Source organism: Salvelinus sp. IW2-2015, unplaced genomic scaffold (genome assembly GCF_002910315.2).
Source record: "Salvelinus sp. IW2-2015 unplaced genomic scaffold, ASM291031v2 Un_scaffold944, whole genome shotgun sequence".
NCBI classification, from domain to species: Eukaryota; Metazoa; Chordata; class Actinopteri; order Salmoniformes; family Salmonidae; genus Salvelinus; species Salvelinus sp. IW2-2015.
This window is the reverse complement of record NW_019942659.1, coordinates 135,875-148,164: the sequence shown is the minus strand read 5'-3', so window position 1 is coordinate 148,164 and position 12,290 is coordinate 135,875. Positions and strand designations below refer to the sequence as shown.

Sequence of the window (12,290 nt, the reverse complement as noted above, 5' to 3'; positions counted from 1 at the left end):
AGGTTCTATTTTATGACAGACGAGCCCTGTAGATTAGTGTGTGTGTGCCCAACAGCATGCTCTGATAGGCCTAATGGCTGTCTGGAAAATTGACCAGGGCCAAATCACCCAATGAAAGATGCCAGAGCAACTGGGACTCATCAAAACACATACAGACAGACAGACTCTGGGCTCCATTACAATGACTGTTCATTCATTCAGCTACAATGCCTTTAAAAAGTATTCACACCCCTTGACATTTTTCACATTTTGTTGTGTTACAAAATGGGATTAAAATGTATTGAATTGTCCTTTTTTGTCAACAATATACAGAAAATACTCTGTACTATCAAAGTGGAAGAAACATTCAAACATAAAAACTCAAATGAAAAAAAAAAAATACTCTAATATATCTTGATTAGATAAGTATTCAACCCCCTAAGTCAATACATGTTCGAATCAACTTTGGTATCGATTACAGCTGTGAGTCTTTCTGGGTAAGTCCCTAAGAACTTAGCACACCTGGACTACAATATTTGCACTTCTTTATTTATTTTTTATTCTTCAAGCTCCGTCAAGTTGGTGGTTGATCATGGCTAGACAGCCATTTTCAAGTCTTGCCGTAGATTTTCAAGTCGAGTTAGGTCAAAACTGTAACTAGGCCACTTAGTGTCGTCTTAGTAAGCAACTGCAGTGTATATTTGGCCTTGTGTATTCATCTCCCAGTGTCTGCTGGAAAGCAGACTGAACCAATTTTTCCACTACGATTTTGCCTGTGCTGAGCTCTATTACGTTTCTTTTTATCCTAAATAACTCCCCAGGCCTTGCCGATGACAAGCATACCCATAACATGATGAAGCCACCGCCATGCTTGAAAATATGAAGAGTGGTACTCAGTGATATGTTTGGGGAAAACGCAACACAACACTTTGTACTCAGGACAAAAAGTTAATTTCTTTGCCACATTTTTTGCAGTATTACTTTAGTGCCTTGTTGCAAACAGGATGCATGTTTTGGAATATTTGTATTCCTTATTTCACTCTGTCATTCAGATTAGTATTTTTGAGTAACTACAATGTTGTTGATCCAGCCACAGTTCTTGTATCACAGCCATTAAACTCTGTAACTGTTTTGAAGTCACCATTGGCCTCATGCTGAAATCCCTGAGCGGTTTCCTTCCTCTCTGGCTACTGAGTTAGAAAGGATGCCTGTATTTGTGCAGTGACTGGGTGTATTGATACACCATCCAAAGTGTAATAAATAACTTCACCATGCTTAAAGGGATATTCAATATCTTTTTTAATGTTTACCAATCTACCAATAGGTGCCCTTCTTTGCGAGGCATTGGAAAATCTCCCTGGTCTTTGTGGTTGAATCTGTGTTTGAAATGCACTGAGGGACTGAAGGACCTTACAGATAACTGTATGTGTGGGGTAGAGAGATGAGGTAAAAAATCATGTTAAATACTAAACTCAGCAAAAAAAGAAATGTCCCTTTTTCAGGACCATGTCTTTCAAAGATAATTCGTAAAAATCCAAATAACTTCACAGATCATTATTGTAAAGGGTTTAAACACTGTTCCCCATGCTTGTTCAATGAACCATAAACAATTAATGAACATGCACCTGTGGAACGGCCGTTAAGACACTAACAGCTTACAGACGGTAGGCAATTAAGGTCACAGTTATGAAAACTTAGGACACTAAAGAGGCCTTTCTACTGACTGAAAAACACCAAAAGAAAGATGCCCAGGGTCCTTGCTCATCTGCGTGAACGTGCCTTAGGCATTCTGCAAGGAGGCATGAGGACTGTAGCTGTAGCCAGGGCAATAAATTGCAATGTCCGTACTGTGAGACGCCTAAAACAGCGCTACAGGGAGACAGGACGGACAGCTGATTGTCCTCGCAGTGGCAGACCACATGAAACAACACCTGCACAGGATCGGTACATCCAAACATCACACCTGTGGGACAGGAACAGGATGGCAACAACAACTGCCCGAGTTACACCAGGAACGCACAATCCCTCCATCGGTACTCAGACTGTCCGCAATAGGCTCAGAGAGGCTGGACTGAGGGCTTGTAGGCCTGTTGTAAGGCAGGTCCTCAACAGAAACAACGTCGCCTATGGGCACAAACCGACCGTTGCTGGACCAGACAGGACTTGCAAAAAGTGCTCTTCACTGACGAGTTGCGGTTTTGTCTCACCAGGGGTGATGGTCGAATTCGTGTTTATCGTCAAAGGAATGAGCGTTACACTGAGGCCTGTACTCTGGAGCGGGATCGATTTGGAGGTGGAGGGTCCGTCATGGTCTGGGGCGATGTGTCACAGCATCATCGGACTGAGCTTGTTGTCCTTGCAGGCAATCTCAGCGCTGTGCATTACAGGGGAGACATTCACCTCCCTCATGTGGTACCCTTCCTGCAGGCTCATCCTGACATGACCCTCCAGCATGAAAATGCCACCAGCCATACTGCTCGATCTGTGCGTGATTTTCTGCAAGACAGGAATGTCAGTGTTCTGCCATGGCCAGCGAAGAGCCCGGATCTCAATCCCATTGAGCACGTCTGGGACCTGTTGGATCGGAGGGTGAGGGCTAGGTCCATTCCCCCCAGAAATGTCCGGGAACTTGCAGGTGCCTTGGTGGAAAAGTGGGGTAACATCTCACCGCAAGAACTGGCAAATCTGGTGCAGTCCATGAGGAGGAGATGCACTGCAGTACTTAATGCAGCTGGTGGCCACACCAGATACTGACTGTTACTTTTGACCCCCCCTTTGTTCATTATTCCATTTATGTTAGTCACATGTCTGTGGAACTTGTTCAGTTTATGTCTCAGTTGTTGAATCGTGTTATGTTTATAAAAATATTTACACGTTAGGTTTGCTGAAAATAAACGCAGTTGACAATGAGAGGACATTTATTTTTTTGCTGAGTTTATTATTGCATACAGAGTGAGTCCATGCAACTTATTATGACTTAAGGAGATTTTTACTCCTGAACATATTTAGTCTTGTCATAACAAAGGGGTTGAATACTTATTGACTCATTTTAGCTTTCATTTTAAATTAATTAGTACAAATTTTCAAAAAACATAATTCCACTAACATTATGAGGTATTATGTGTAGGCCAGTGACAAAACATCTCAATTTAATCAATTTTAAATTCTGGTTGTGGAGAAATTCAAGTGGTGTGAATACTTTCTGAAGGCACTGTACAAAACCTCTGACAATTAAGTCTTTGCCATCTGCTGCACACAAACGGGCACGCACGCATGCACGCACGCACTCACGCACGCACACACACTCAATTAAACACTTTTCTTCCCCCCCAAAAAATGTGTAGAGAACGCTATGCTCCACAAATTGTAGGACAGCGTGTCCAAGATAGACATGCGGACAGAGCTAGGCCTACTGGGAGGCTAAAGCAAAGCAACCCACTAACATCTAGAGCACCTGGAAGCGTCCTACTGTGTTGCTAGGCCACTGGGTTAAAGCAGCATGTCTATGTCGGCAGGTTTAGACATGACTACCTACAGTAGTTGATGGGGCTAGGCCTCCCCAGCACACGTTAACACCCCTATATGAGATATGGTATTATATTTCCCGTTTATGGGACATTATTCAGTATTTCTTCAGTGATATCAGCATTGGCAATCAAAGCACCGAGCAGGACACAGAGACAAGAACACATACTCCATTCTCCCCTGCGTAGCCTCCACATAATCCTCCCCTCCCTCCACCACATATGCCTCTTAATCCAGCACCCACCAGACCCATTTAGCTCAGTAACATCAGGGAAGGGGGCAACACCACCACAGACATATCCTGTAGTAAACACTGCCAATAACTAACTCATACTAACAACAATAGGCAGGCTATATGACTGGGTGATGGGCGACTACAAAGTAATGGCGTAACAAAACTACTGCACACTGCAGACACAGTGGCCCAGAGGATTAGGATTTGCATTGTGTGACCCTGATTTACAACATGAATCAAAACATGCAACACAATACAGCGGCTTAAAGCCTAGTGGTTGTTTTAAATAAGGACAGAGGGGTTTGAAGTGGAGAAGGAGCTATACGTAGCCCAGCGCCATGACAACTGATTGGTATTGGAGAGTAACAATTAGTAACAGTCTGAAAACCGCAGCGAAAATCCACGTGTGAGCGTTTGCTCCAGGGTAACACACTGCATTCATCCAGTTTTAAAAGAACCCAGACAGTGTTTGTTATTTTGGAGCACCTGTATAATCTACTTTCCCTGTGAATGTACCTTGGTACATCAGTACTCTGTACAGGTTGTGTGCCATCTAGCCTGTAGCACATTTCCAGTAAGATGCTGCTTGCGTGTTTTTTACTGTTTACAAAATGTGTGTGTTTGTGTGTAGATGGGCTGTCCTAGGTCCTACTTACCACGAATCCTCATTGTAATGAAAGCCCAGCTCCTCAACACACAGCATGACAGTGCAGTCAGTCAGCTGAGCTCACCTCAGAGAGATGATGATGAGGGGAAAACTAAGGCCTGAGCCTACACCTCTCTCCTTCTCGTACCCTCCTGTCTCCTGCATTACACTGGACTGAGTCTTTCTTTTTTGAACCTTTATTTAACTAGGCAAGTCCGTTAAGAACAAATTCTTATTTACAATGACGGATTACCAGGGAAAACTGTTCCCTGCCTTGTTCAGGGGCAGAACAACAGATGTTTACCTTGTCAGCTCGGGATGTGATCCAGCAACATTTTGATTACTGACCCAACGCTCTAACCACTAGGCTTGCCATGTGTGTGTCCCTGTCTGCTGTCCCAGTGTGTGTGTCCCTGTCTGCTGTCCCAGTGTGTGTGTCCCTGGGATGCATCAGCGAGAGGCCAGGCCATCTCAGTAGATGACATCCTGACCCAGTGCTAAGTGACAGATGACATCCTCACAGAGCGGTGACCTACATACGATAACAAGAGCTCTCAGACAGTGGACACAGTGAGGAGACAATGCTGTGTGTGTGTGTGTGAGAAGTGTGTGGTGTGTGTGTTTAAGAAAGAGATGCGTCTATCCTGAATGTTTTCGTGAGAGACAGATTGTGTGTCTGACCATATGCTGTGTGTGTGTGTATCATATGTTGTATTGTAGACTGTTTATGGCATCAGTGTGTGAGAGGCAGCTGTTGCTTCACAGCTCACTACACCTCCCTCGGTCTATTCCCTGAGAGGGCGACGTACTCTGCAAATATTCCTTAGCAGCCACAGATAAGACTGTAAAAAAACTGTACTTTGAACCCCTTTTTGCCTCAATATATTGTCTCAAATGTAGCCTGAATTCCTCAAGTCTTCTTGCTACAGTATGGACTATTTTCTACAGAGCCTTGGGAATCAAATCAAATCTAATTTGTCACATGCGCCGAATACAACAAGTGTAGTCCTTACAGTGAAATGCTTACTTACAAGCCCTTAACCAACAATGCTTTAAGAAGTTAAGAAAAATAAGTGTTATGTAAAAAACTGAAAATAAAAGTAAAAAATAATTAAACAGCAGCAGTAAAATAACAATAGCGAGGCTATATACAGGGGGTAGTGGTACAGAGTCAATGTGCGGGGGCACCGGTTAGTCGAGGTAACTGAGGAAAGACCCTAAAGGCCGTTCAGGTGAAAAGGACCAGTGATGGATACCTGAGTGAGAGCTGCTATTGATCCTCTCACGTTTCTGCACGCAATCAACATGCTGTCATGTCACACAGATGACACACACACACACACGCACACAATAATGCATAATTAATCCCCCCCCCCCCATCTTTTTTTTTGCAGGGGGGTGACAGCAGGTCCCACACCTTATGTATTTTTACTTTACTGGATAGGATAGAGAGAGGTAGAGAGACGAAAGGTAAAAACAGTGTGCTGAAAAAGCAATGGACCGGATTCAAACCCATGCTAGCTTGGTACATGTGTTCTGGAGGCAGTGGCTTAGGCCACTAGCCCACCACAGGAATGCTTACTTCACCAAATGAGGTGGACAATTATAACTAGCAGGATTATGGTAAACAAACATCAAATACTCTGTAGTTTATATTTCTAGCAATTCAAGTTTGGGACCACATTGCTAGAAATAGACTGTGGCATCACATACGCTGAAATTTTTTAACTGTGCTGAATTGAGGACTTTTGAAAGGTCCATTTATGGGTGGGACAGAAGAAATTCCTACTTCAAATGTCACAGTACTCCACAATGTAAAGTTCAAACGACTATGATTTTAGAGACAAACTGACTGTACTAATAATCTGGGGAGTTAACATTAAATAGGAATAAGGACAGGACACCGGCAGGTACTTTAACTCACAACATGGATATCAGCGGTCATCACACACAGGCAATATGTTCTCTTAGAGATCTACCCCCTCACCCAAACACATGCAGCCCTTTGGCGAGTCACCCATCACTCTGACACTGCAGTAAGTACAACCGAGATCGGTGAGACTAGCGACAGACCGGCCCGGCGGTACAGCTGTGACGCAGCCTTCTCTATCTGCCCTCTCCTTCCAAAGGATGCTTTCGTTCATCATCACCCTTCCCCCTCCACCCCCAGCCTCATCCCCCTCTCATCCCAGTTTCCATCCCTCTTTTAATTGCTGTCAGCAACAGCAGTTTCCTGCTGCATTGACCGATGGTGCCTGTGTTGGTCAGTGTGTGTTGTGTGTGCAACGTGCATGTGTACATCCCGCTCCTCTCTCAGAAGTAGCAGAGCAGGGTACAATACAGAAGCTGTCTCCACCACACAACTAGCGTTCTAACAACATGGCTATATTATTCCCGAAGGAGAAGACAGCTGGCTACATCACTGTCATTCCAGTTACAGTGTTACAGTACCTCACGGTCGTGGTGGCGGTGGGCTTGTGAGGGCTCCTGTGGGATGCTGGCACATGTCACCAGGCCCGGGACAGGACGGCTGCTGCTCCCTCCCCCACAGACACAGCGGACGGACGTGGAAAGAGTGATGACAAAGAGAGAGAGGGAGAGAGACAGAGTTTGCTCTCACCCTCACACATTCAGCAGCAGCAGCGGGATACACTGTGTCTTCTCTCACGGTCTCTCTGATTCTCTGTTATCACTGTCTCTTTAGTTTTCCCACTCGGTCCCGTTTTGCACTGAGTGTTTTTCTCTGCTTCCCCCCCTTCTCTTTGCCTCTGTGCCTGTGCTGCTTCCTGGATCAGGCCGGTTTTCTGTACACATAACAATCCCTTTAAATCCCTCTGACTGGTCTGGAGTGTACCACGTGGTGCTAAGGGGTGTGAGGCGGGCTGCACCACTTCATGTGCTGTAGAATGGAGGAGGCTGGGTTTCTCTCAGCACTCCCCCTCCACTGTCTCCATCTCCCTCCCCATCGCAGTATTACTGCATGCTGTTTGTGTGTTAGTCTGTGATGTAGCTTAAATGATATGAAAGTGGTTTGTTTCTTTGTGTTCTTTAAATTCATGAGTATTTCATTTAGTCTGCATTCATAGAAAGTAGCCTATAGTGCCTGAAGGTACACAGTTTATACTGTATTTGTTCGTTTTAATGTGTGTTTGTTTTTTGCAAATGTGAACAGTGAACACCTTTGAGCATTTAGTCTACTCTACAAAGTGTAGACTAATGCAGTTCTATGATGTGATGGGAGTGAGTACACTACATTAGCATGTGTGAATTAGTATCATATGGTCCTCCCTGACAGCAGACAAGTCTCTGCTCTAATGCAGCATGTAAGGGGCCAGGCAGGGGGAAGAGAGGATTTCCTGCTTCCTTCCTCACATGACTGCCGTTAAAGGGAAGCCTGTTTCTTCTAGTGAGTCAGGCTTGGTCACCCCTCCCTAGGAGACTGCTGGAACTTCGTAGGAGTAGTTGTATTTTCTTTTCCCTCTCTATCCTTCCCGTTTCTTATCTCTTTGTATTCTCAATCCCTCATTCTTTGACTCTTCTCTATTTCTTCAGGAAAGTCTGAGAGAAAAAGCATGTAGTGCAACCTTCTTAGAATGAGAAGCTGAGGACTAAGTGGGGGAGTGGAAATGACAAGAGGGAAATTCCCCTCATAGCAGAGAATGAAGACACAGGATCACAGTCCCCCCACAGATAAGCATATAGCCTACACCAGGGGTGTCAAACTCATTTTACCCCACGGGCCATATGCGGTCTTCATCGAAGTCCGGAGGGCCGCACTTAAAATTGGTTATATTTCCTCGCCGTCAAAAAATAAAAAGTCCTCTATACATCGCTTTTGGAATTTTCGATGCTCCTTGACTGTCTAGTTTCCGTTTTGATGACTGTTTAGCAAGCTGGACAGAGATGTCATTGTCATTTCTACATCATTTCGATTTGGTTTTAGTCATGTACATTGAGATATTTTTTCCCCCGGGGAAAAATTATTTAAAGAAAGGCTTACTCAAACCACCTTGCGGCTCAAATTGATGGGACTCGCGGACCATTTGACAATCCTGATATAGATCCAGGCACAGACTAGACACACACCACAGCTAGACAAGAGTCAGATTCCTGACAGTTCCTGTTTTTTCTGCAAAACCAGCACACATAAATAGACATAATTACACAGGAGTTGACCTAACCTTCAATGAGTGCCTTGTTCTACTATCTGAATGGCTACAGCAGCAGAGTCATTTTCTGTCTGGCCGGAACCCAAACACTCACTGTATCCTCCAGGTCATGTCATGTCTTCATAAAATGACACCCCTAAAAGGCAGTGACTGGCCTTTCCAAGTGAAATCATGTTCTTCTGGGCGTTACAAGGGTAGGATGACCCAAATCTGTCTTGACTTCTGCAGTGTAATGGAATACAATATAGCCTTCAATCTGATTGCTGGGAGATTGGTCTCACACTGGTTGCTAAATCAACAGATTACTCGGTTTTATCTTATTATTCTTGATACAATAAAAGATAAGAACATTGTCTGACAAAACATTTTATGAGCTCTGATGCACTGTGAGATAAGACATTAAGGGCTCTGACAAAGTTGACAGTACTGGAAATGTTCCTTTTTCTAAACTAAAACATGATACTTCATCCAACCCCCTTCACAACCCTCCACTGAAAACATAAGGTACATTAACGGAAAACCAGAATGTCCCAGATGTTAACTGAAAACCTCACTCCAGAATGTCCCAGATGTTAACTGAAAACCTCACTCCAGAATGTACCAGATGTTAACTGAAAAAGGAAGAAAGCTGACCTAGATATTCCTGTCCTCAAACTTTCAGACATTTGAAAACACACACACATGCAAACGCCGCCTCTCCCACTGTACTGGTCTACCAGCCTCTAGGCGCGTGACATTGGGATACCGGGATACAGGACACCCCCCCCAGCTGTGCGCTTAGCGGGCGGAGCTTCTAATGCAATAGAGCTTGCTAGCTTGTAGTCCTAAAAAATAAAAATGAGTTCCTATGGGGGAAATTAATGGGGAAAGAATGGAGTTTAGGGATACCACAACTACATAGATCCTTGTTAACAGGCGTTCCGCTAGCGGAACCCCTCGACAACATTCCGCTGAAAAGGCAGTGTGGGAAATTCCCACGTTTTTTTTGGAAATATGTAACTTTTACACATTAACAAGTCCAATACAGCAAATGAAAGATAAACATCTTGTTAATCTACCCATCGTGTCCGATTTCAAAAATGCTTTACAGCGAAAGCACAACATATGATTATGTTAGATCACCACCAAGTCAAAAAAACACACAGCCATTTTTCCAGCCAAAGATAAGAGTCACAAAAAGCAGAAAGAGATAAAATTAAATCACTAACCTTTGATGATCTTCATCAGATGACACTCATAGGACTTCATGTTACACAATACATATGTTTTGTTCGATAAAGTTCATATTTATATCCAAAAACCTCAGTTTACATTGGCGCCATGTTCAGAAATGCCTCCAAAATATCCGGAGAAATATCAGAGAGCCACGTCAAATAACATAAATACTCATCAAAAACTTTGATACATGTTTTACATAGAATTAAAGCTACCCTTGTTCTTAATGCAACCGCTGTGTCAGATTTCTAAAAACTTTATGGAAAAAGCAAACCATGCAATAATCTGAGACGGCTCTCAGAATTTAAAAAAAAGAATTCCGCCATGTTGGAGTCAACAGAAATCAGAAATTACATTATAAATATTCCCTTACCTTTGATGATCTTCATCAGAATGCACTCCCAGGAATCCTAGTTCCACAATAAATTGTTGTTTTGTTCGATAATGTCCATTATTTATGTCCAAGTAGCTACTTTTGTTAGCGCGTTTAGTACACATATCCAAACGCTCGTGCAGGTCCAGCCGAACGTCGGACGAAAACTTCAAAAAGTTATATTACAGGTCGAAGAAACTTGTCAAACTAAGTATAGAATCAATCTTTAGGATGTTGTTATCATAAATATTCAATAACGTTCCAACCGGAGAATTCCTTTGTAGAGAAGCAATGGAAAGCAGGTCGCTATCATGTGAAATGCGCGTGACCAGGACCTGGCTCTCTGCCAGACCACTGACTCAAACAGCTCCCATCCGGCTTCACATCACAGTAGAAGCCTCATTCAAGGTTCTACAGACTGTTGACATCTAGTGGAAGCCGTAGGAAGTGCAAACAGATTCATATCCTACTGTACATTCAATAGGGACTGAGTTGAAAATCTACCAACCTCAGATATCCCACTTCCTGGTTGGATTGTTCTCAGGTTTTCGCCTGCCATATGAGTTCTGTTATACTCAGAGACATCATTCAAACAGTTTTAGAAACTTCAGAGTGTTTTCTATCCAATAGTAATAATAATATGCATATATTAGCATCTGGGACAGAGTAGGAGGCAGTTCACTCTGGGCACGCTATTCATCCAAAAGTGAAAATGCTGCCCCCTATCCCAAAAAAGTTAATGCTTGGTGCAGAAAATGCACCATAGCAGAACAAAACACAGTATTTCCGTTAGGCTAAACTCCCAAAAAGAGAGTACGCACTAGGAAGCAAAGCATCCCATCTCATACCACTGAGAAAAAAGATGCTCAAAGAGGGTAGCTATATGATGGTTGAGTGACAGAGCAGGCCTTTAGTGGCTGGAAGTCATGAAGATAGTACACACAGGGCATGGTGCATTGTTAGTTTGTGTCACTTTTGACATTAGGCCTAGATAATGTTACATAACTGGGAGGATAGGAACAGAGAATACAAAGAGAGAACGACAGAAATAACACTGAGGAGCAGAGCAAAGAGGCAATTCCACTGTAACAGAACAACGCTGAGACTCTTCACTTTAAAAGTATGCCAAACAGTCAGTTTGTCTCTGAACCATTGATTGCAAAGTGAAACGAACCATACAACTCTACGCACAAGGACTACTTATAACAATTTCTACAGAAAAATGTACAAAAACAAATTGTCTCGAAATAACAGTGCAGACGTAAAGTTTGGTAACAGAATGACTGTTTTTTGTGACCACAAATTAATATTCAAAGATGTCTGCATGTCCGCTATGACATGACGACTTAAGTTTCAAAAAATCCATTTTAGTTATTGAACTACAGTAATTGAAGTGGATTTATAACCGGTAACAGAATGATGGTAACAGAATGACATCATGGGTCCTTGATCTGTACTATACAAAAATGCATAATTATAAAATGTCATTCTCTTCATGGTGGCGTATCTTGAATAGGTAAACAAAGTTAACAAACTTATATTCTCCTTTGCTTGTTTGGGTATTATTCTACACACTTATTCCAATGAACTCCGGCCCCAAACAAGACCCAATTTGGTTGGTCGAACCGGACCAAACCTGTTCCAATCATAGACGTATATGTTTCACAAGTTTGGAAATCACGCGACATCACAGTAGACCACAGCACAGTAGAGTTCAGTAGAGTTCAGTACAGCACAGTACAGCACAGTACAGTAATAGTTCAGTAGAGTTCAGTACAGCACAGTACAGCACAGTAGAGTTCAGTACAGCACAGTACAGTAATAGTTCAGTAGAGTTCAGCACAGCACAGTAGAGTTCAGTACAGCACAGTACAGTAATAGTTCAGTAGAGTTCAGTACAGCACAGTAGAGTTCAGTACAGCACAGTAGAGTAGAGTTCATACACGCCACAGTACATAGTTATGTAGAGTTTAGTACAGCACAGTAGAGTAATCGTTCAGTAAGTTAGTACAGCACAGCCACAGTAATAGTTCAGTAGAGTTCAGTACAGCACAGTAACAGTAATAGTTTCAGTAGAGTTCAGTACAGCACAGTACAGTATAGTTCAGTAGAGTTCAAGTACAGCAAGTACAGGTAATAGTTCAGTAG

The 12,290-nt window shown here is 43.0% G+C and overlaps 1 protein-coding gene across 4 annotated transcripts in view; it reads right to left on the bottom strand.

The window, feature by feature from the left end:
• Nucleotides 1-12,290, bottom strand: part of LOC112069233 (AMP deaminase 2) — a 67,157-nt gene that overhangs the window by 13,330 nt on the left and 41,537 nt on the right. The window contains exon 1 of one of the 4 annotated variants that reach the window (XM_024136522.2): nt 6,837-7,196. The exons of the other annotated variants lie outside the window; for them this stretch is intronic. The gene's annotated coding sequence lies outside the window, so the exon portion shown is untranslated. Of the gene's footprint in view, nt 1-6,836; nt 7,197-12,290 lie in introns of those variants that run through there. 4 annotated transcript variants of the gene reach the window in all.